Source organism: Theropithecus gelada, chromosome 7b, assembly GCF_003255815.1.
Source record: "Theropithecus gelada isolate Dixy chromosome 7b, Tgel_1.0, whole genome shotgun sequence".
Lineage (NCBI taxonomy): Eukaryota > Metazoa > Chordata > Mammalia > Primates > Cercopithecidae > Theropithecus > Theropithecus gelada.
Window position 1 is genome coordinate 62931837 of NC_037675.1, and position 24228 is coordinate 62956064.

The window sequence follows — 24228 nt, forward strand, 5'->3', positions numbered from 1 at the left end:
TAATTTTTAAATTGACAAATAATAATTGTACACACTTATGGGGTACATAGTGAAGTTTTGATATGTATCGTGTACAGTAGGTCAGGGTAATTGGCATACCCATTATCTCAAACATTTATCATTTCTTTGTGTTGGAAACGTTCAATATCCTCCTTCTAGCTATTTGAAATTATATTCAAATATATAGATAATCATCCCACAGTGGTATAGAACAGTGCAGCTTATTCTTCCTATCTAGCTGTAATTGTGTTGACTTTAACAAATCTCTCCCTATTCATCCCTTCCCAGCCTCCAGTGTCCTCTGTTCTACTGTTTACTTCTATGAGATCAACTGGTTTTATTAGCTTCCACATGTAAGAACATACAGTGGTTAACTTTGCCTTCCTGGTTATTTCATTCAACATAGCGTCCCTCCATTCTACCCATGTTGCTGCACAGGACAGCATGATAGGATTTGATTCTTTTTTATGGCTGAGTCGTATTCCATTGTTAAATACACACACACACACACGCCATGTTTTCTTTATCCAGTCATTTGTTTCTGGACACCTGGTCAACCTAGCATCTTACCTAAAGGCTAGTTAAGGGCCAATGGAGGCAGAAGGCCAAACCACTCACAGTGGGGCCAGGAATAGGAATAAGGCAGCAGTGTGCGGGTGGAAATAGAAGAAAACTTAGTTAATTTGATCCCCAAGTGGGAGAACATGACCCATGTCCTTGAAAATGCTGCTACTTTCAGCGATGCTGCCGCTTGCTGCCCCTGTGCTGGGACTTACAGGACTTCTGCTCTCCAGTCCCACCTAAGAAAGCAAATTGGATCCGTCACTTCCCTGTTTAGACCTTCCAAGGCCCTGCATTGTTCTCAGGATGAAGTCAATGCTCCTTTCTCAGCCCATCACTGCTACTTGCCCTCATCTGTCTGTGCCCACCGGCCACCTTGCCTTCCTGCAGATCCTACCGCCTGCCATGTTCTGTCACCAGCCTCTGTCCTCTCTGCCTACAATGCTCATTCCCTGCCCCCATGTCCCCTAGCAAATTCCCATGTGACCATTACATTACAGCCTAAAAGCATCCGCTTCTCTTTTCCCCGGGGGCTGCCAGTTCCCTGGGGTAAAGGTCAGTCTGTTGTGTCCAAATCCTAGCTAGTAGATGCTCCCATGTTTGCTGAATGAACAGAAGTTGGGACGGGAAACCAACAGACACTCAGGACTGGGGTTCGTTTTTGTTCCTGTAAAACTGGATTGATTCTGCAGAGGTACAAACATGCCCGTTGATTTAGATCTATCGAGGAATTGGGGTAGAGGCTGGGGTGGGAGTTTTGCTAAGAAGAAAAGAAGGTGAAAGTGGGAGATTCCACAAGAGACCAGATTGTCATGCCCAATCTGCCGCTAGGGTCAAAGACCAGCTCCCTGGTCACACTCGGCCAAGGCAGGCTGCCGAGCTGGCTCCAACCCTGAGCAAAGCCAGGCAGCCGCCCAGGTGGGTGAAGGCTGCAGGTTGCACTCAGGCGTGACGCCGGGGTGCAGGTGGGAGTGGCGCCCGGATGCGTGGGTGCAGCGCTCGCCCGCCCGCGGTCAGTTGCACCGCGGGAACCGGTCAGGTGCGCCGTGCAGGGCGGGGCGGAGGCAGGGCATGCGCCCCCAGGCTGGTGCCCGGGGGGGGGCAGAGGATTCGCCTGCTTGACGCGCTGATGCCTTGATTTGGTCTGACAAGTAGAGGCTGCTTTGAGAAGCGGCCTGGATTTTTGACATTCAGCAAGCTAGAAATAACCAGCTGGGCTCCTGGCGCTCTGGCCATAAATGTCTTGCTCTTTCCAGGCAACTGCCAGAATTAAGGGGCTTTTCCCCAGTGTAGACCTGTGCTCTGTCTGCTAGGAGGCCTAGGTTCCAGTCCAGGCTCAGCTTCTGACTCCCTACTTTAGGAGGAATCACTGAATTGACTGCAGCTCGGCTTCTGCCATGTAAAATGGGGCTGTTGTTGGCTGAGCCTCTTCTGCCTCTGGTAGAAAATGATTCCAAATGGCTGCCCTGTCCACCCTAATCCCATGGCCCGAACTTGATGTCTGCTGCTTCTAGAAGCCTAGTGCTCCAAATATCTGCTCTGGGAGGAACTTGCAGGTGATCCTGATTGGAAATGGAGCTGATTAACCTTTTGTGTTATCATTGACTCTGTGAGAATCTGTTGAAATCTAGGGGCTCTTACCCTAGACAAATGAACACACCAGCCAAATATAGCTTACAAGTGCAGAGAGCTGCTGGTCTGAACCACAGACCCCTGGTTTAACATCTGTAATCTAGTCAACCCCTCTTTTTCCTTGAAGGCTGAACCAAGCATGAAGGGTTTTCCCCACCTTCCAATCCTCATACCTGCAGGCACCCCCTTTTCCTGCTTCCTCCCTTCAGTCATCTTCCTCACCATCCCCCATGCTTGGGCATGCTCAGGAGGGAAATTGTCCTATAAATATCTGTAAAAGGCATGGTATGTCCTGTACCAGAGAAAGCAAAAAACAAAAAAAATAATCCCCCCACCCCTGGCGTGTGCAGAGCTCTGCCTGATCCTTCTCTCCCACAAGTCTGGGGGGTGGGTAAAAAAAAGTGGGAGGTGAAGCTGCTGCAGCGAAGTGCCCCTTCAGAATCTTCAGTACCCTTCAGAGTCAGCGCTGTCATCACTATCACATAAACTGTACAACTCCACTGTCAACCAGCAGCCGCCTGGCTGGCAGCAGGAAGAGGCAATGCCATTTTGCACAGTAGCTTGCTTGCCCAAGGTATTGCCTGGCAAATGGGCTTCTTGTGCAATGGGAAACCACAGGGAGGGGACTCTTAAATGTACCCAAAAGAAACAGCTCTAACAATAGATGATTCAACAGGCTAGTAATTGGCGCTCACTCTTACCACATTGTTTTGATAAAATGACATAGCCCAACTGCGGATATAATGGCAGTAAATAGAAAAGCTAACCTCTTGCTACTCAAATTGTGGATGAGACAAGCGACATCCCATCACCAGAAGCTTGATAGAAAGGCAGGCTCTGTCCCAGACCTATTGAAAGGAGATCTGCATTTTAGCAGGATTGCCAGAGGATTCACATCTTAATGTTTCAGAGGCCTAATCCAAAGTCTTCTGATAATGATCATTAGAGTCCCAGCCATTCCCCACTTCCCCCTGGGAAAACCACAACAAATAGACCAAATTCCTCCAAGCCCTGCTCATAAGAAGAACCCACAACCCACAGACACCCCCTCACTCAACTAGAGACCTCACCCACCTGTTTGCAGAGTCACCCACCTTGGGCTATTATTCTTTTCTATTATTTAATCTTTTGGGAAGACAGAGGTCTTCTATCTGGAGATGAAAATGACAAAGGAGAACCTCCTGAACAGAATCCAGTTTGCCTTTAGCTTTAGCCATCACTCTGACCTAGTGCTGCTGGACTCAGTTCCAAGGTCTAACTGTCAAATGCTTTAGGGGAAATGGGAGGAGGAGAAGTCCCTGGAGTTACCCATGTGCACAGCCTGGCACTGTTTTCACTTGCCTTTGGAAATGAAGGTGCAGAAACCATGGGAGGTAAGGAAGGCACAGACTAGTGACTTCCAGAGTGGGACAGAAGGGAAAAGATGGAAGACAAGTACAGAAAACCACTCAGGAAAAGATAGGCTGGAGTGATGCCTGCTGAGATGGGGTCCTGATCTCCTAGGACTTCCCTTTCTGCCTGTTCTGTACAAATACCTAGGGTTTTGTGGTTTAAGAAAAGAGATACTTAGCAAGCTTATAGAAAATGTAATGTGGGCACTTTGTTGATGTCCTGGCTTTTAAAGGACTCAGAAGCAGATCAACTTCAAGGTGTTAGCTACTCTGTTTGTAGCCTTAGAAAGACATCCTTGATGTTTTGTTGTTCTGCCTTTGCTCAGAGCTGGAAACTCTCCCTGGGGAAATGGCTCACCTTGAAAGAGATGCTATTGTAAGTGAAAATGTTTTAGCTTCACTTCCAATCTCTGGTTCCTTGTGGGAAGTAACTGCTGCTGTGGTATGTATGCCCTGTGCTTTTTATTGCATCTTTACCTCAGTGGACACAGCTGGTTAAAACTTATGTTTCCATGGAGATTGATTCAGACAACAGGAAAAATAACTGTAAAAAAAAAAACTGCACAGTACAAGGGCTAGATTCAGGTTGTAGAACAAAGTGATTATTACTTAGAATCCTGGATTAGCAAGAGAATCAGAAAGATGCTGAGATTATCTAGTGTTATCACCATCCACGTGAAATGCAGAATAAAACTTTTTCCCCACGACCTAGATATTGGGCAGTTTATTATAGATGCTACAAAGGGATTTATTATGTTTTTCCCAAAATGGTTAATTAGAGGCATCCCAAATTACAACTCCTTTAGCATAACTCCCAGCTCCAGGCAGCCTACTTACTATGGGCCCAGCTACTGACAGCTCAGCTCTCTTTGCCAATCCAACTTTTTTTCCCAAAATGCTCAAACTTTTCTTCTCCAAGAAGACTTCCTGAATGATCCCAGTTCATAGGGATCTCATCCTTCATGCAGGGGAAATTCACTGTTCAGGAATAGTCTCCATACCATCACACTCTTCTTTTTGTGTAGTCATGGAATTCTTCTCCAGTTGTTTTTTTCTTGCCTGTCTACATAGATAGATCAGTAGCCTTCAATAGTCTGCATCTCCTGTTATCTTGCAGCCTCCTACTATAAACAGTAGGTGCTTTACTTATGCCAGTTGGGTTGACCTAGACAGTAGTCTCTAAGTAGCAGGTCCTTGGCTCATCCATCTGAAACCAACGACCTCTTAGGCAGACTGAGAAAGGGTTAGGACTGTTGACACTGGGACATCCTTGGCTCTGTATGAATGTTGTTTTTAAAAGCAGGGGTTTTGTCTCCAGTGCATTGAAGAGATAAAACCCCGTTGTCAGCATATTTCTTCAGGGTCTTTCTGTGTTAAATCTCACTGCCAAGTCAGAGTCCCAACACACAGACTCTCACTTTTCCCTGTGTAATCCCCAGCAATAGTCAGAAGTGAGACAAGTAGTAGAATGTGCTCAAATCATGGCCTATTCTTAATAAAAGAAACGAGGACAGCTTGGGGGCTGGCTCATTTCTTCTCAAATTCCCCTAGTGTTCTGAACCAAACATACGAAAAGAGTAGATTTGTTTTATTCACAGGTATTAATGCTTCTCTGAAAGCAGTTGTTTGGATGGCTGGAATATCAGTAGTCATTGACCAATAAGGCTTGCAGGTGTGAATCAGACTCTGGACTTCCAGAGCAGAGCTACTATCTACTACTCTACATCACCTTCATCCTTACAGAATCACTGAGAACATTCATTCATTCACAAGCAGTCATGTCTGCCGCCTGCCAGGCACTTGTAGTAGGCATTAGAGATACAATGGCAAGTGAAACAGACACAGCATGTTATCTACTGAGAGAGACTGGGAATTAATTCCATAAGTAAAAGTAAGTGTATAATTATCAATTGTGATAAAGGCCCTGAAGCAAAAGAATAGGATGTTCTGCAATAATATTACAAGAGCTTTATCTGATCTAATGTGTATGGGGAGGGGAAGCCTCAGGGAATGCTTCTCAGGGGAAGTGACATTTGAGCTGAGCATTGAAAGAAGAATAAAAATTAAAAAGTAAAGAGGGGGCCAGGTGCGGTGGCTCACACCTGTAATCCTAGCACTTTGGGAGGCCGAGGCAGATGGATCACTTGAGGTCAGGAGTTCGAAACCATCCTGGCCAAAATGGTGAAACACCATCTCTACGAAAAATACAGAAAAATTATCTGGGTGTGGTGGCAGGTGCCTGTAATCCCAGCTACTTGAGAGGCTGAGGCAGGATAACTGCTTGAACCCAGGAGGCGGAGGTTTCAGTGAGCCAAGATCGCACCACTGCACTCCAGCCTAGGCAACAGTGAAACTCTGTCTCAAAAAAAAAAAAAAGTGAAGAGGAGTTAGAGAGTGCTCAGGATATAAACAGTTAGTTCATTGGAGGAAGTGGAGTAAAGTCCTTGCGGCTGGATTAAAGGGAACAGGGAAAACCAAGATATACAGAGGTAGGCAGGGGCTGGATCACATGTATACACAGTATTGAGGACTTTGGCTTTTATTTTGGAACAGTGGAAGGCCGTTTTAAGCAGAGGATGAGAACATTAAATTTATGTGTCCAGAGATTGCTCTGATGAGACAAGCGGTGAACAAAAACATCATTACTCAGGTCTCATCCAACTCTTCCATTGTATATTCTAATAAACCACCCAAGTTCTGCTTTCATAGCTCTGAGCCAAAGTGAGTTATACCTCCCCAGGCCCACTGAAAATCCCAGAGAGCTTACTGAATGGCATGGGGGCCCTGGTAAAACTCACTGTTCAGGCATTTGAATCTGGGCCACTTCATTACTATCAGCATTTTGCCTCCACTCCCAAGGAATAAATCCTTAAAATTATAACCTTTGGGTCCCCATGCCCAGGCAGGCTCGCTTCTGTTGGATCACAGTAATCATGGTTTTGACTATGAATTGCCGATCCCAAATTAAATGATTAACCCAAGGTCAATGAGCTAGTCAGCTGCCACACCAAGGACAGATTTTCAATTCCCTGCACTCAAGGCAGATGCACTCCTCAGGACGGCTGTCAGAGGCTTAGAAAAAGAAAGTGTTCCATGTTCCCAAAACATGTAAACTTATTCTTTGCTATTCATGTTTATTCTGTGACTCAGAAGTTCCCAGGATCATTTTCTGGGGTGATCAGAAAATCTCTTTGAGGGGGAAATGGTTCCTTACTTGAAAAGTGTTTTTAGCCACGTTGGTTCTTCCGTAGCTATGAGCATCCTTTGAGGATGATGCTGGCTTTCTTGCGGGCTGCTCCACCTTGCTATTTCCTGAAGCTACTGGAACAGTTGAAACAGGCATATGAATAACCCCTGGGTTGCCAAAAAGACACCGCAATCCTTAACAGGTTTTGATCTGAAAAGGAGCGGTTTGTTCACTTGATTTGCTTTACGAATTTTGCAACATTGGCAGGTTGTGCCTGGGCCTTTCCCAGCCCTCTCTGCAGAAATGAGAACCAGGATTACTCATCCTTCTGTATTTTAAAGGAATTCCAGGAGTGCTCAGACAAGCTGCTGAAAAAAAAAAAAAAAAAAAAAAAAAAAAAAAAAAAAAAACTGTTGTTATTTGACAACTTCTGAGCATGGATGTTTCAGGCCCCAGTAATGCCATGAAAATAGAAATGGCCCTTGTGCCAGAGGTAGCATTCTACTTCCATCAGGTGAGGTGGCAAGGCACGCAGGGTTGTTGGGGTGGCTCCCCGAAAGAGAGGCTGCTGGAAAAATTGGACCTACATGCCCAGCTTTGTCCTTGCAGGCAGAGCTCCTCCTTCAACCCACTTCTCACTCTATGAACTGATCTGTCCTGACAGCTGCCAAATTAGTCCTCTCATTCCTGGAGCTCGCTTTGGCACTCTCACGAATGCTTCTTTCAAAGTCCACTCTTCATTTAAAACGTTGCTCAGCCTTACTTCAGGGGTGAAATAAATGGCCTTAAAATTTTTCATAGAAAAGCACAGTTTCAACCAGCAAATAGGTTCCAAAGAATATGTAAATTATGGTGCTAGAACTTCCCCACCAAATTCAAATCTGTATTTGGATATAAGTGTTCTGTAAACAATTCTGAAGAACACAGATGTCAGAAGCAATTCCATGATGCCTGTTACCGTCTTTCTGTAATTTTTCAAATTTTGTTTTATTTTAAAATGACAATCATTGTATATACTTATAACATACAATGTGATGTTTGGATATATGTATACATTGTGAAATGATCATATCAGGCTCTTCACATATCCATCACCTCACATACTTCTCAATTCCTTGTAGTGAAAACATTAGAATCCATTCTTTTAGCAATTTTGAAATATACATTATTATTAATTGTAGTCACCTTGCTGTGCAATTTTCTTTCTGACCCATGCACTATCGGAATATCTTTTCTGTTTTATTCCTCCAAATTGGACCAGTCCCTCTGTTTGGGTCTAAGACCATGTTGGCCAAAAAGCAGAATCTAAATCCAGTCTAGAGTCTGATGGGAATAAAATGATGTGCTCCTCCCTCAGTTACTGACTGATCATCCCATCTGTCACCAACTGATGTGGTGGCCCTGGACAAACCACCTGACTGCTCTGTCCTCACTTTCTTTGTTTGCAGGAAAATGATAATACTATTCTTATGTGCTCACAGAGTTCTGGTGAAACATTTTTAATGTGCAGTATGTGGATGAACTTTGCAAAGTTTAAACATAGTATAGAAGTATAATCATGTTATTATGTGAAATAGTGTTCTCCAACCCATTCTCTCTATTCTCCCTGGAAGACAAACAAACAAAAGTCGTGCCAAACTAAGCATTTGTGATGGCAGGCCTAATTTGCGTCTTGTCCAGAGTGGAGAAAGCTGGCACTATCGTGAGATGCATCCCCTGGTCCCTAAGAATAAACACACTCTGTGTCTCTGCCTTGTGTTTGCTTCCTTGCAGTGTCTCCATGGCCTGTACCTCAGGTTGGGGATAGGGGAGTACCAATTCCTGGAGGCATAATCTGTTGAATATTGGCATAAATTCCACCAAACATTTTGGCCTGGCTGCCAATTTTTGGAGGGCTTGAAAAACAGTTTTGTGTGTGCACTGACTCTCACAGTGTCTTTCTTACACTGTAAATTACTGAAGACAGAAACCAGTCCCTGCCATTCTTTTTTAATGATGCAGTGATTTCCAGACGTGAGTAAATGCTTCTAAGGGCAAAGGGCTGTGGTTACACAGCTGTCACCAAATAGCTGGCATGTCTGGGGTGTGGTTCTCCATTTCTCTGGACCTCATTTTTCTAAGTTGGAGGTATTCAAATACCATTCGGTGAAACCCTTTGGTAGAGGTATTATTATTATTCTCATTTTTTGCATTTTTGGCATCTGTATAACTTTGAGCTAATAGAAAAAGTTTAAACACTGCTGCTTTCAGCACTAATCCTCTAATGCTCCAAAAATTCTACCAGAACCCCCACTGATTGCTTTATGAGATATTTATTTTCATCCAGTCCAAATTTTTCTTCTTTTTCCTTAAAAGCTAATAAATGTGGGGGAATAGTGGTTAGAAAGAGATTATGGCGGTCGGGCGCGGTGGCTCACGCCTGTGATCCCAGCACTTTGGGAGGCCGAGGCACGCAGATCACGAGGTCAGGAGATCAACACCATCCTGGCTAACACAGTGAAACCCCGTGTCTACTAAAAGTACAAAAAAATTAGCTGGGCGTGATGGTGGGCGCCTGTAGTCCCAGCTACTCAGGAGGCTGAGGCAGGAGAATGGCGTGAACCCGGGAGGCGGAGCTTGCAGTGAGCGGAGATCGCGCCACTGCACTCCAGCCTGGGCGACAGAGCGGGACTCTGCCTCAAAAAAAGAGAGAAGAGAAGAGAAGGGGAGGGGAGGGTAGGGGAGGGGAGGGGAGGAGAGGAGAAAAAGGAGAAAAGAAAAAAAAGAGGTTATGGCCCTGATATCTGGTAGATCAGGGATTCTCGACTTGATCCACTCAGTCTGGAAAGATTTTCTATAGGAAGTGGTGACAAGAGGGCTTTGGTCACGTTAAATAGAAACCAGGACTGGAACCCTCATAGCCTGGCCATCTTCCCAAAGAGTACAGGCAGAAGATAGAAAATTGCAAGTAACTCCTGAGCCTCTATACTAGCCAGTAATGAAATGTGTACTTCTAGAATGGGTCCTATGTTCTGTCTTCCGAAGTAATCTTGATTAAAATAGACCAACATAAATGAAGAGATGGACAATTCATTAAAAACCTAAACTCCTATCTTCTAAAAGTGGCATAATTTGCTTAGTCTTCTGGCTGTCAATAAGCTGTGAGTGCCATTGACCCAAATGTTGCTGTGTCTTTGCCAGGTAACAAAGGACCAAGACTAAATTTGGTGGGCCAGGGAGAGTGGCATCCCATAGGAGGCCCCCAAAGGGAATCTGCTGCAAAATGGGTAAGGTCCTCAAACAATCCACCTGGCCTACCCCACTCTGCCCACCATTGTCTGCTGGGAAAGTGGGGACATCACACATCTAGAATCCATGTTCACTTCTTCCATCTCCAGCAATTATTCCCTACCATGCAACCCTCCTAAGGCCCCCAGTCTAAAACTCTCTCCAAACTCAAAAGGTTTGTCCAACAGAGAGATCTTGTGAACACATTGGGACTAGTAGGTTTTTCTGAACCTATCCTTAAAGCTCTTCTCGAGACCACGTGTTGATACTCTATCTCTTTTCTCATCTCTCTGTTTCTCCCTCCACCCTCTCTCTTCCTCTTTGGTGATCCCACAATGTTTGTCCCTATGTCTGCTCTCATCCTCCATCACAGAGTCTTTCTACATAATGCTGAGCACCTGGAAACAATCTCTCAGTAATGTGTTGTCACTTTAGCACTCTCATGAAGTCAAGAGGCAGATTTCTCAGGAAACATTTAAAAGGAGATTGAGTGTCTCTGTTTTGAATTATGGCACATGGAGAGAAAAGTCAAAACAGAGTATTATAATAGGCTTAGAGAAATCCCAGGACTGAAGCTCCTTAAATATGCTTTTGTGACCTAGTTGGAATGTGGCACAAGTTGTCTTTTTGGTTCATTTGTTTAAAACAATTGTGTGACATCACTGTTTAGTCCTTGGCCTATGTTTATCCCCAAGGCAATTGCTAATGAATGGTGCTGGCAACTGTAAGACGCTGTTTTGTATACAACAGGTATCATGGTCAACTGTGCTAATTTGCAGAACATCGCGTTTTCTCAGACTACAGATTTTGTTTTATCTAATCAGTGAGACGGAGAACCTTCAGAAGGGAAATTATGACTGGTAAATCAGCATCCTTTTAAAGGTCAGAACTATTTAGATTTTAAAATAAAATCTTTTAGCACTAACTACACCTTACAGGTTTTTAAACTTCTAATTTTGAAGTAATTTCAAACTTATAAAAAAATTACAAAAATAGTATAAGAAAAACTCCTGTATACCCTTCACCCAGATTCACCATTTCTGCGATAACTTTTACCACATTCACTTTGCTTCTCTCTGGATATGATCACCATCATCATCATCATCATCATCTGATCCATTTCAGAATAAGTTTCAAAATATTTATCCCTAAATATTTTGTGTATATTTTCTAAGAACAAGACATTCTGTTACTATAAAATATAATTACCAAAATCAGGAAATGTAATATAATACTATTATCTAATCTACAGATCTTGTTCAAATTTTGTTAGTTACCTCAAAAATACTCTTAACAGCATTTTTTGTTTTGTTTTCTGGACCAGATCTTGCAGGTTGTGATATGAGGAACTTTCATTGTCATTTACTTGTATCATTTCTTTTGTGAATTCCTCTTTAATCCATGTTTTAGAAGGTTTTTTTTTTTACTAGTTTCCAAACATGTTGTAATTATTATTTTTAACTTCTTTTCATTGTTGATTTCAAATTTCATTGCACTGTAGTCAAAAAACAATGGTCTCTATGACAGTTCTTTCACTCTTGTGGAGACTTCTTTTGTGATTTTAATAGGAGGTAAGAGGTAAAAATGTATTTGAATCTACTGTTGGGTATAAGGAATTTTTTTTTATATATATCTGGTAGATTTGTTGTGTTTAAACCTTTTCAGTTCTTGCTAAACTTGCATTTTAGTTGATCTCGGTAATCTACACTACGATTGGAGGTTTGGCGATTTCTCCTAATTCTCTCAGGTTTGACTTTGTGGTTTTCAGAGTTATGCTATTAGCTGCAGACAAGTTCATGAATATTACGTCTTGGTGGATTGTTGCTTCTATTATTATGTAGAGGCTTTTGCCTTAAATTATATTTAGCCTGATATGAATATTGATATACCAGATTCTTCTTTATTATTATTTGCATGAAACCCCTTTTTATTTTTATTTTTTTACATTCAGATTTTCTCTTCAGTTTTGTTTTCATTGTGTGTCTTATAAGAAGCGCATATACCTGGACTTTTTTAAAAAACAAATCGATACTATTTTTAGAAGATCAGTATAATCTCCTTATATTTATTTTATTTGAACTTATGCCTTCTTATTTTGGGTTTTCTCCTTACCATAATTTTTTCTTGCTTTGTAAATTTCTCCTTTTCTGCCTTCCACTGAATTAATAAAGTTCCATATGTAGTATTTTAATAAATATAAATTTGTTGATTTCAGTGATTCCCCCCCACCTTTTTTTTTTTTAATGAGATGGTGTCTTGTTCTGTCACCCAGGCTGGAGTGCAATGGCGCGATCTTGGCTTACTGCAAGCCTCCCGGTTCAAGCGATTCTCCTGCCTCAGCCTCCCGAGTAGCTGGGATTACAGGTGCCCACTACCATGCATGGCTAATTTTTGTATTTTTAAGTGGAAACAGGGTTTCTCCATGTTGGTCAGGCTGGTCTCAAACTCCTGACCTCAGATGAGCCACCTGCCTCAGTCTCCCAGAGTTCTGGGGTTACAGGCGTGAGCCACCACACCCAGCCAATTCCCCTTAATTTTTAAAACATGTACACTTAATCGTAAACTTTTCTAACAAAGGCCAGAGTTATTCAGTTTCTGTCCTGTTTAATATCACATATGCCTCAGAGATTGAACGTGATGCTCCTTTCCCCCAATCTTATTGCTGTACAGAGCTTTAATTTTACCATCTTTTAAATACAAAAAAAGTTATTAAACATGTGGTCGATATGTATGTCCTTATGGTCAGTAATTAATTAAACTAATCTGAGTAATTTAATGTTAATTAGCAAGTTAAATGTTACCACTTTCTACATGCATCATTATTTCTTACATATAGTTCATGCCTTAGACTCACTTTTCTTCCTAATAAATAACATCCTATAATAGTTCTTTTAGTAGAGTTTCCAACTCTGTTACTTGTGATCAGAAATCTGTTGTCAGTGCAATTATGACTTCCTTATAAACAACGTCATTCTCTCTGGAGATTTCTCAGCGCTTTCATGTTGATGCCTTGCAGTCTGACTTCAGTGTGTATGGTAGGTGTGGGTTTTCTTTATTTATTCAACCTAAGTCCCCAGAGTGCTCCTTTAGCCCAAGGACATCTCTCACTTTTCAATCATGGAAGTCTCTACTACTTGTCTCTTCAAATACTGTTCTTCCTTATTTTCTTCTTCAGAAATCCTATTCAACATTTATTGTAGCGGCCGGGCGCGGTGGCTCAAGCCTGTAATCCCAGCACTTTGGGAGGCCGAGACGGGTGGATCACGAGGTCAGGAGATCGAGACCATCCTGGCTAATACGGTGAAACCCCGTCTCTACTAAAAATACAAAAAACTAGCCGGGCGAGGTGGCGGGCGCCTGTAGTCCCAGCTACTCGGGAGGCTGAGGCAGGAGAATGGCGTAAACCCGGGAGGCGGAGCTTGCAGTGAGCTGAGATCCGGCCACTGCACTCCAGTCTGGGCAACAGAGCGAGACTCCATCTCAAAAAAAAAAAAAAAAAAAGAAAAAAAAAAACATTTATTGTAGCTATTCAAATTATGTTCCTTATCTTGTTTCATATTTTTCAATCTCCCTCTGTCTTTGGCTATGTAAGGATAATTCCTCAGTACTCTTTTCCAATTCATTAATTCCCTGTGTAATTGCTATGAGTCTAGAGTTTGTTCTATGGAACTTCTAAATAACTATAATTTTGATTTCAAAGATTTCAAATTGTATATTTTCATATTTATACAGTATTATTTCATTTCAGCCTATTTGTGTTTCATATCTTCCTCTTTAAAAAAAAAAAAAAAAAAAAAAAAAGGAGGCCTGGAGCTTGGAGAGAGGTCTGAGTTGAAGATTTAAATTGGAAGTAGGAATTGGATAATATTTAAAACCATGAGCATAGATAAGATCACCAAAAGAGTGCATATGGATAAAGAACTGAGAACTGGATCCATGTGTCCTCCAACATTAAGAGTTTGTAATGAAAAGGAAAAAGCATTAAAAAGGAAACTGAGAAAAGGGGTTTGTGAGGTAGCAGGGAAACCAGGAAAGCATTACGTATCCCCATGCAGAAAAGAAGAAAATCTGAGAGGATCAACTATCAAATTCTGCTTAGTAAAATGAGGGCGGAGAACTGATTTTCGGTTTTAGCAGTCAGGTCGGGGAGAATGCCTGGTTGGAATGGTAATACTTGACAATGATTTTTAAGCCTTCTTTTCATGAGCTGGCAAAGTGGGGATGTCATCCATTCCCACAACCTTTGGCTTCAAGTGGTAATTGGCGTTCATACTCTGCCTCAGGTGGAACTCTTTCATTCCCTTTACAGAGACTGAACTCCCACTGATTCCTTCCTGTTTTTATCTTGGAACACGGGAGATTTCTGGTTTGTAGAGATGTTTATCCATACTATTTTTTTTCCTGTTTTCTCTCTTATTGCCGTGAGTTTAGAGCACCAAAGCATAAATTTGAGAAGCCTGTGAATTGACTAGAAGTTTCTTACATTCTTCAAGTATCTGAACATTTCGGATGGTGTGTTAGTTAACTATTGCTGCAGAACAAACAACCCTATAACTTAGTGGCTTAAAACAGCAGCTATTTATTTAGCTCATGATTCTGCAAATCAGCAACTTAGGGTGGATCAGCTGCACATTCTTCTGGTATCCTGGGCGCTTTCATGCATCCATTGTCAACTACAGTCCAGCTAAGGACCACTGCTTCTGAGGATTAACTGGCTGTTGGCTGAGGCCACAGGGGTTACAGGGTTGACTTGGTTGTGTGGTCCTTTACTATCTAGCAGGCTAGCTTAAGCTTGTTTACATGGTAGGTAGTGGGCAGATTTCTGAGAGAGATAACAGAAAAACCACAAGGCCTCTTATGGCCTAGGCTTTGGAATGGCACAACATCACTCCTGCTTCGATGTATGATCAAAGCTGATATCATGGTGAGCCCACATTCAAGGGGTGGAGAATTATCTTTGATGAGACAAGCTAGAAAACCACATTGCAAAGGGGCATGGATGCAAGGAAGAGAATGATTTTTGGACATTTTTGCAAACAATGTATGAAATGGACTTAAATTGTTATGGGATAAATTTAAATTAGATTGAAGGAGAAAAGATGTCAACTCTAGAGGACGTTTGTAATTTTTGAGCATTGTGTATACCGGGGGTAGTTTTTAAGACCAGGCCCAGCTGGAGCAGAGATGCTGCATCCGATTCAGGACCAGTTCAGTGCTGTCCGCCATTATCAAGGTATGTACTAGGAGCCACGGGAGATCACAGAGGAATTCCTTTCTGCCTTTCAAGGAGATAGTATTTGAACAGGGAGTTCAGGGCAAGCCTCCAGTTCTACAATGAGGCAAAATACTAAGTGCTATGAGATAACTGGTTAAGGGAAATTCTTTGGAAGGAGATAGACTTCAAGTGTAGGCCGAGAGGAAGAAACCATGGAAGATTACAGACTCCAAAGAGTCAAAGATGACAGACAATGGTTGCACTTTGGCCAGCATCCTTCCTTACTTGTTGGAGAGGCCAAAAGGCTGAGCAATGCATCAATCCTCAGGAGACAAAAAGGAAAAGAACCAAGTTCTCCCAACTAATTTTTTTGTCCTTAGTTAAACCAGAAGGAATTTATGGCTTTTAACTGAAAGAACACTTGTATCAACAAGAATTCTGGGCACTTCAGCAAAGATAGGTCCTAGCTTGTGGTAGTTTTGGCAGATTTTTAGAGTGTTACCAATATACCCGCTTCATACCATGGCGGTCCAGCTGTTGACGTTCTTGGTGCCAGGCCAAAGGAGGCCAGAAAGAGAGCCCAAAGACTGGTGCTTGGAGGGTATGTTGACCTGTGGGTCTTTGGTCCTGACTCTAGTGATAACAAAAGTTTCTTTTTGTTTTGTAGAATATGTAAAACTGAAGGCTGCTGCTCAAAATGTCCTATGGCTACATTTCCATTTGTCTAAACCACCCAGTGATTTTTTACTATCAAAACCACCCAGTGATTTAATACTATCAAAACTTGCCTAAGATTTCCACTTCTAAAAGTTATTGGCTGCATTCTGGATAATTCTTAGATTGAAGACAGGGACTAGGCCCTGAAAACCACAGCCCCCAAGGGAGCCAGATCTGTTCAAGGCATTGCTTCCAAGTCAGAGACTCTTCACCAAGCCTTTTTTCTCCTTGGAGACTAATGGAGCAGCATTAATCTGGCACAGATCAGCATTCCCATGATGCTCAACATCTCTTTCCAAGAGTGAAGAGAGATGATGCAGAGATTAGTCAATCATCCCAATATAAAAATTAGTGGACATATTGGCAAATAGGAAATGTGGTGTTTTTGTTTTTTGTTTTTTGTTTTTTTTTGAGACACAGTCTCACTCGGTCACCCAGGGTGGAGTGCAATGGCATGATCATGGCTCACTGCAGCCTCAACCTCCTGGGCTCAGGTGATCCTCCCACCTCAGTTTCCCAAGTAGCTGGGACTGCAGGTGTGTGCCACCACACCCAGTTAATTTTTTGCATTTTTAATAGAGACAGGTCTCACTATGTTCCTCAGGCTGGTCTCGAACTCCTAGGTTCGACTGATCCTCCCACCTCCGCCTTCCAAAGTTCTGGGATTAGAGGCATGAGTCACCACACCCAGCCAGGAAATATTTAATAATTGTGTTGTTCATGCATCTATCCCAGAAATGAATTCAATCAAACACTGCATTATGAGCATGAATTTGTGTTACATGATTCTATTCTAGACTTGGGAAACAGCAAAGAGATGGAAACAAAAATATTTGAGTGCTACTCTTTGCTCAAAACTATGCTTTACTTTTGCTCATTCACCATGTCTAATCAATTCCCCTGTCCTTTCATTACTGGTTCTTTAATATTTCTGGGATTCAATCTTTCTCCCCATCCCCACTGCCTTAATTCACCACCTCCATCATCTTTCAGTAGATTTATTGTAATAGCTCTCAGTTATGGGCTGAATTATATCCCCTCAACAACCTCTCCACACCTTAGAATATGACTGTTTTGGGAGACAGGGCCTTTAAGGCAAAATGAGGTCATATGACTGGGCCCTAATCTGATATGACTGATGTCCTTTTTTGTTGTTGCTGAGACAGAGTCTCGCTCTGTCGCCAGGCTGCAGTGCAGTGGCACAATCTCGGCTCACTGCAACCTCCACCTCCTGGATTCTCTTGCCTCAGCCTCCCGAGTAGCTGAGACTACAGGCATGTGCCACCACATCCAGCTAGTTTTTGTATTTTTAGTGAAGACGGGATTTCACCATGTTGGCCAGGATGGTCTCAGTCTCTTGACCTCGTGATCCGCCCGCCTCAGCCTCCCAAAGTGCTAGGATTACAGGCATGAGCCACCGCAATGTCCTTATAAGAAGAAAGTAGGACACAGATGCACACAGAGGGAAGACCATGTGAAGACAGGGAGGAACCGGCCATCTGCAAACCTGGGAAGGAGTCCTCAGAATGAAACCACCCCTTGTGACAAACGTTGATCTCAGAAGTCCAGACTCCAGGATTGTGAGACAATCCATTTCTGTTGTTCAAGCTCCAGTCTGTGGCACTTAGTCATGGCAGCCCTCTTAAAATAACACAGCCTTCTGCCTGGGCTCTGTGCTTGTTCCTCTCAAGTTGGTACTTCTGAAGGTGGAATTATCTACCTCAATCATTAGTCTGATCTTGTCACTTGCCTGTTTAAAACCCTTCAATAGCACCCCCTCCTCTCCCAGTAGTGTTTTCGGCAGTAAGTTTACTGGAGCATTAGTTATGTAAGATGCCCCCCATGATGTAAGTTTGGGAACTCCACAAGTCTCCAACTTGAGGGGTCACTGAACATTTGCATATTTGCATATCAAACACTCTGAGAAGTTTTGCAGTCAAAAATCCCAGTTAACTTTGTTTCACCCAATGTTTGCCAAACTCAAATTTTTTTTCTTGGTATAATACACATTATATCTACTTTAGCATGTGTTCTGTACTACAAACTAGGAAATGCTGCCCTATGCAGTTAAATCCACATGTCTGACTTGTCATGAGAAATGAGGGTCGCCAGATTTAGCAAACAAGAATACAGGATCCCCAGTTAAATTTGAATTTCAGATAAGTCTAAAAAGTTATTTGTTGTTTATCTGAAATTCAGTTCAACTGGGTGTCCTGTTTTTTATCTGGCAACCCTGTACAGGACCCTTTGTGACTTCTATTGAACAGACGGAACCAAAATGAATTTGATAAGAATTGTTTCCCCCAGTTAACACAATAGAAAAAGATAAAGTCAAGATTGATTCTTGGCTTTCAATTGGATTCTTTCAATTTACCACCAACCCTTGTTCACTTAAAGCAGTGGCTCCCCATCCTGACTACCCGTTAGAATTGTCTGAGGAGCATTTTAAAATGTCCATACCCCATCCCTAACCGCTTAACTTAGAATTTGGGGGTTACTGAATGGGGAGTTAGAAAGGCAGGGCAGGGAGAGTGAGGAGAGGCAAGTGCATAGCACGCAAATTTAAGGAGGCAGCCACTCTCAGGAGCCAACCCTGCACTTGCGCAGCCTAGAGAGTGAGAACCTCTTTAAATCTTGTGCCCTATACACCTGCTGGCCTCACCCTAGTAAGGCCCTATTTAAAGACGTAGGTAAGCCAGCACACCTGTAGTCCCTACTATGAGGAAGATGGGATTGCTTGAGTCCAGGAATCTGAATCCAGCCTAGACAACGTAAGGAGACCCATCTCTAAAAGAAAAAAAAAATAAGTTAAAGAAAAAGATGTAGGTAGGTACAGGGTTGTGCAGAAGAGCTTGCAGGAGATTTCTGAGCAGTCCTGGGTCCCAGCTCTGTGTTTCATTGCTTTAGAAGGAAAATCGACCTTTCCCAGCAATGAACATCAGCTCCAGCTCATAAGCATGAGTCAGGGCAGGCTTCATCAGGCCAGGTTTTCCTGAAATGTAAACTTACAGCAGGCTCTGGTTTCCTCTAGAAGACCACTCCTAAAAAGCTTTCAATGCTTGGGTTCCTTGTTCTTTTTCAGTTCAGGCTGGTGATTGAGGAGCTTCTAATCATTGGCATCCTATAGATTCTGTTTCACATTCAAGTATGATTTTAAATTACTACAAGATGTAATGAAAGTATAGGTTTCACTCTTCTCTCCAAGGTTTTAAAGACTCTCACCCCTTCTCTCCTTCCTCCCTCTCTGCCTTCTGCCCTCTCTGCCTTCTGCCCTTGCCTTGCTGGCAATTTTCTGCCCTATCACTGGCAGCCTGGTCAGGAAGGCACCTCATTAATCCACCCACTGGGAGAGTGTGCCCAGAACAGCCAAGGCCAACCTTGCTTGGGAGGCCAACTCTCTGAACAGTCCCTTCCTTTACTGGCCTCTAAGTTCCGTGATGTCATCAGCATTCTGCCCCTGGCTGGCGGCCAGATCCTTAACTACTGATTCCCAGATCTCTCCACGTTTTAAAATTCTAGGAAAAGAAACTGTACTTTTCCAGTGCTAAAAAAGGATGGGAATGGTTGGTGGAAGCTCCCAGCACAGCTAAAATTAACTTCTTTCTTTCGTGATAATTGAATGATTTTCAATGATGTTCTTCCTATAACAGGATTCAAAAAGTTTTCCTCAGGGGGAAATTTGGAAGAGAAAAATACAAGGGAAAGGGTCCTCTCAGACAGGGTTTGTAGCAGTTTCCTTGCAATATAAAGCTCGTGAAATTATATGGGTGTATCTCACTTAGCTTAATAGACATGTTCCTGTAAAGTTTCATATAAATGGAATGTTTAAAAAATTAAATCACTGTAAGTGCACAAGGAAAGATGGCTAAATAAAGGAAGTCTGGCTCACTTTATAAAGTGAATTATCTTTATGTAATGTACATCATCCTCCCCCCACACACATTGATTTTATATATATAAAATTTTGAATTTTTCGGAGGCTAGATTCTCATAAGGTAGGGGCGCCTCTTATGATGACAACTGGTCTGAGGTCACAGTTGTTCTCATACTCAGAAGCTGAACTTTTTATAACGTTCTCTGGGGAGTATGTAGCTGCCAGGGTTCTGTGGGGGATTTTAAGCTCTCACACTGACCCAGAATCCTCCTGGCTTATCCCTGGAGTGTTGTGGGCTCTGGAGCACCCAGGGAAATTGTCGATGACCAGACAGTGGAAGAAGCAATTGTAGACAAGCAGAGGCTAACAGTTGCCAACATGAAAAGCAGTGTGGTGTAGCAGTTAGAAGCATGACCTCGGTGGCCAGAAGACTATGGCCCTGCCTCTGTCCTCTAGCTGGGTGATTCTCTGAGCCTCAGTATCCTCATCTGTAGAATGGGGATGGTTATAGTAGTACCTACCTCAGGTACTACTACCTCAGGTCCTACTACTAGGACTAAATGAAGAAGAAGACTGGCACATAGGAAGAGCTCAAAAGATTGCTAGCTACTTCTGACTTGCCTGGACGTGCTCTATTAGAGTAGGAAGGAAACTATAACAAGAAAAGAAAACCAAAGATGCTACTGTCTACTCAGTGCTGCTCCATGCCAGATACATGCTGAAATCATTCATTCAATCCTCACATCACACACACAGTCACTAATAGTATCCCCACTTCCCAGAGAAGAAAACTGCAGTTCAGAGAGGGTAAGCAATTACTGTAGTACCACACAGCAGATAAGGCACGAAGCAGATTACTTGAGGCCAGTCCTATGTGCTCTTTTCACTCTGTCTCGAGCCTGAGAAGACCTGAGCCTGAAAGTGACTTTTCAAAGATGAAGGCCTCAGACCTGGAGGGTATTTAGATTTGGGAGTAAAATTGTTCAGGAAGTGACATAAAGAAACAAGGAGAGAGAAATTTATTCAACAAAGACTGATTGAGAGTCTAGAGTGTGCAGGTACTCCAGGTAGCAAAGGGAAATGGTGGTGACAGTCATACAAAATTACAAGGAACCCTAGCCAGTTGTTAGGATTTAGGTATGAAAACTATGCTATTGAATTCTTAAGCAAAAAAAAAAAAAAAAAAAAAAAAAAATGACTAACTTTGAGGAAGACTTCAAAAGAGAGGTGACATCTGAAGGCTTTACAAGTATTATCTTATTTAATTCCTTAGTATTTGGTGAGATGTCCACCCCCACTGGACTTTGAGGCCAAGGGTGGGGCCTTCTTTCCCTTTGTTACCTGGAGTACCTGCAGACCCTAGACTCCAAATCAGTCTTTGTTGAATAATTTCTCACTCCTCCTTTCTTTATGTCACTTCTTGAGCCATTTTACTTCCAAATCTAAATACCCTCCAGGTCTGAGGCCTCCATCTTTGAAAAGTCACCTTTTCACCTATCACCCTGGGGCAGGAACTGCTGGTTGCCCACCCAGTATTTAAAAGCCACTTTTTTACTGTACATGGCGAGGCAGTGTGGCTGGCTTAAAGTCTCTATTTTCCAGCCTCCCTGGCAGGCAGCTATGGCCCATAAGATGGAAGCAGAGATCATTGGGTCAGACTTCCAGAAAAGCTTCTTAAAAGGGGTATATATGTTTACTTGGAGTTTCTAGCTCTTTCCTCTTCTTTCTGGTTCTTGCCTGAAATGAAGACAAGATGGCTAAGGCTCTAGCACCAACTTGTGACCTTGAGAAAGGCAAAGGGAGTCTGGTCCCTGGTGACCGTGACTTGCTGTAGCAACCTTGGACTGCTGAGCTCCAGACTTGCTTGTTTAAATGAAAGAAACATAAACTATCTTACTTAAGCCTGTGTTATTTTTGGCAATTGTTATTAGCATCTGACCCAATCCCTAACTGGCATAAGCCCCTGAGGCCATTAGGCAGAGGTACTGGGTTCTCATTACCCTACACTGTTGGGGCAAGCCTGTGGCTCCAGGGCACCAGAAGAGCCTAGAGTGTTTCCTTTAAATTGCAATTCCTTTTGTGTCAACTATTTAGGCCCTGGCATCAAGCACACAGCCTGGTACTCAGTAACACTCAATAATGTATGTTGAAAGAATACAATGAATAACTGCCGCTCAACCATTTCCCCAAGGAGCTGTTTTTCTGAGGGGTTCAGAATGATCCCTTCTCAAATTTCCATAGGACAGCATCAATACGAAGCTTATGGGAAATCCAAAGTGCTTTGAGATATTTAAAAAGTAAAGAATAAATTGGAAATGATAAAAATTTAAACAGAGAAGGTATACATAAAGCCTCATTTAAGTAGTATGTTTTAAATGGTGAAGCAAAATTATGTATTTTTTGTAGATTCAAAAAATGTAATTAAATGGGATGAAAGAGCTGCTATCCCAAATCTGTTTTTAAAAAATTATTTTTGAATGATTGTAAAATAACAAATATAACTTTGTAAAAGAATTGAAATTATTTAGAAAGGTTAAATATTGAAAGCCCTTTCATAACTCCTGCTATGGAACAGTTTGGTAAATATCCTTTTAACTCTTTCTGTACATAAAAATAATATATATGAGTATAAATATGAGCTCATGATGTGTATATTATTTTGTAACCTTTGCTTTTTTCACTTAACATCCTATCTTGTGCATTTCCCCACATCTGTGCATTTAGATTAACCTGGTTTTCTGTAAGGTAGCAGAGCATCCTTTATCCCAATACCTCCCTTTAATACAAATTTGTTTGGATGTAATTTTAACCTTGCTCTCTAAAGAGTCATCAGTGTTTACCTGAGGAGGTTGATGAGAAAGACATCAGAGATTAACTCTACCCCTCACTAAAGTGAGCTGGGCCCTGTGGTAGTCAGACAGGCTGGCAGATGTCTAGATTGAGAAGTAAAAATATCCCAGGATCAAGGTTTTGTGGATAGAAAGCCATGAAGCTCAGAGTTAGGAACAACTTGGGCCCATCAAGATAATGGACGTGCTTCTAGAATCCCTGAAAATTCCTGCCAGCTGCAGGCATTGATCACCTGAGAAGCAGGATCATTCCCCAGTCCTGTAGGAGACAGTCTCTTGACTGACCTTCTCATAGGGCACTGAGCCTCCGGAGTGCTGAGCACTGGCTAGTCAGCTTCTGGGTACTGGGGAGGAAGTGGTCAAAAACCTAGGGGGAAAAAAAAACCTCTGCCCTGGGGAAGTTGAGGCTTTAGGTATGGAGCTGAATTATGTGAACCCCACTCCCACCACAGCCAAACCCCGTAAATCACCCCGGTCAGCTACCATCACTGGAGCTCCCTTTGTAAATGTTGAGAGCAGCTGCTATCAGCTTGGGCAGCCAACTGGGCTCAGCCAAGAAGCCTTTGGGGAAGATGTGAGTTAATCATTAAGCAGGGCTCTAAAAGCAGAAGGAGGCCAGAGGCCAGACCCCCGCTGGTGCAGATGCACAGACCTGTGACAGAGGTGCAGGCTGAGGGGTGGCGTGGAGGAGGAAGGCCGTGGGGGAATCAACAAGATTAGCTCAGGCAGGGAGAAGAGTCTGAGGGGGAATGTCAGAAGCACAGGAAATGGGGCAGGGAAAACAGTGGAAGCGGGAGGGGCTTTTGCACTGTGTTGAGGAGATTGACTTGGATAGGTTAGCAGTGGGGAGCAGCTGTGGCTTGGGCAGAGGCACCTCTGAGGCCAGCCAGGCAGGCAACATCTGCCCCTCCTGGGCCCCTTCCTGCCATGCACCTGTAAGGAAGCAGCTCCACCAGGAACCCCACCAGCCTCTGTCTTGTGCCAGTTGGGTAATGTGCACCCAGATGCATCCAGTATTATTGTTTCATTGGCAAAGCAGTTCAGGCTTTTCTAGCTGACCTGTTGGCCCAACTAGAATTTCTCCCTCACAGATAGCAAAAAAGTTGGGCCTGCCTTCCAGTCCACTTTGCCAATGTCCTCCCGCTACAGAACTGAAGTCAGACGATGTTGGGTTTATGGACTTGTTGCAATGAGGGATAACACACAGATAGCATGGGTAGCCATGAGGCAGCTCAGTAAGAGGATGTGATCAAGGACTTCTTGGGGGATTTGGGCTTGGGTTAGGTGATACTGGGGAGGATTCAGGGAAGGGAGAGATTGCTCTGGATTTTGGATGTTATCAGGAGGCAGAGGTAATTCTAGGACTGGGTATCTTAGGACTGGGATTTTTAATAATTCTTACCTAGAAGGTAGAAGGAATGGGATGAGGCTAAAGGTATAATTAATAAAGAAGCAGAAGTGGCTCATATTAGCCAGGAAAGGAGCATCTTTGGTCATTCTTGTGGTTCGGACAATGTTCTTATTTTTGTCTGGGT

The 24228-nt window shown here is 42.9% G+C and overlaps 1 long non-coding RNA gene across 1 annotated transcript in view; it reads left to right on the plus strand.

Moving 5' to 3' along the window:
- Positions 1 to 3345: 3345 nt before the first annotated feature.
- The window catches only part of LOC112629256, an 84958-nt gene continuing 64075 nt past the window's right edge, over positions 3346 to 24228 (plus strand). The window contains exon 1 of the long non-coding RNA XR_003120558.1: positions 3346 to 3566. This is a non-coding gene — a long non-coding RNA (uncharacterized LOC112629256). The remainder of the gene's footprint in view (positions 3567 to 24228) is intronic.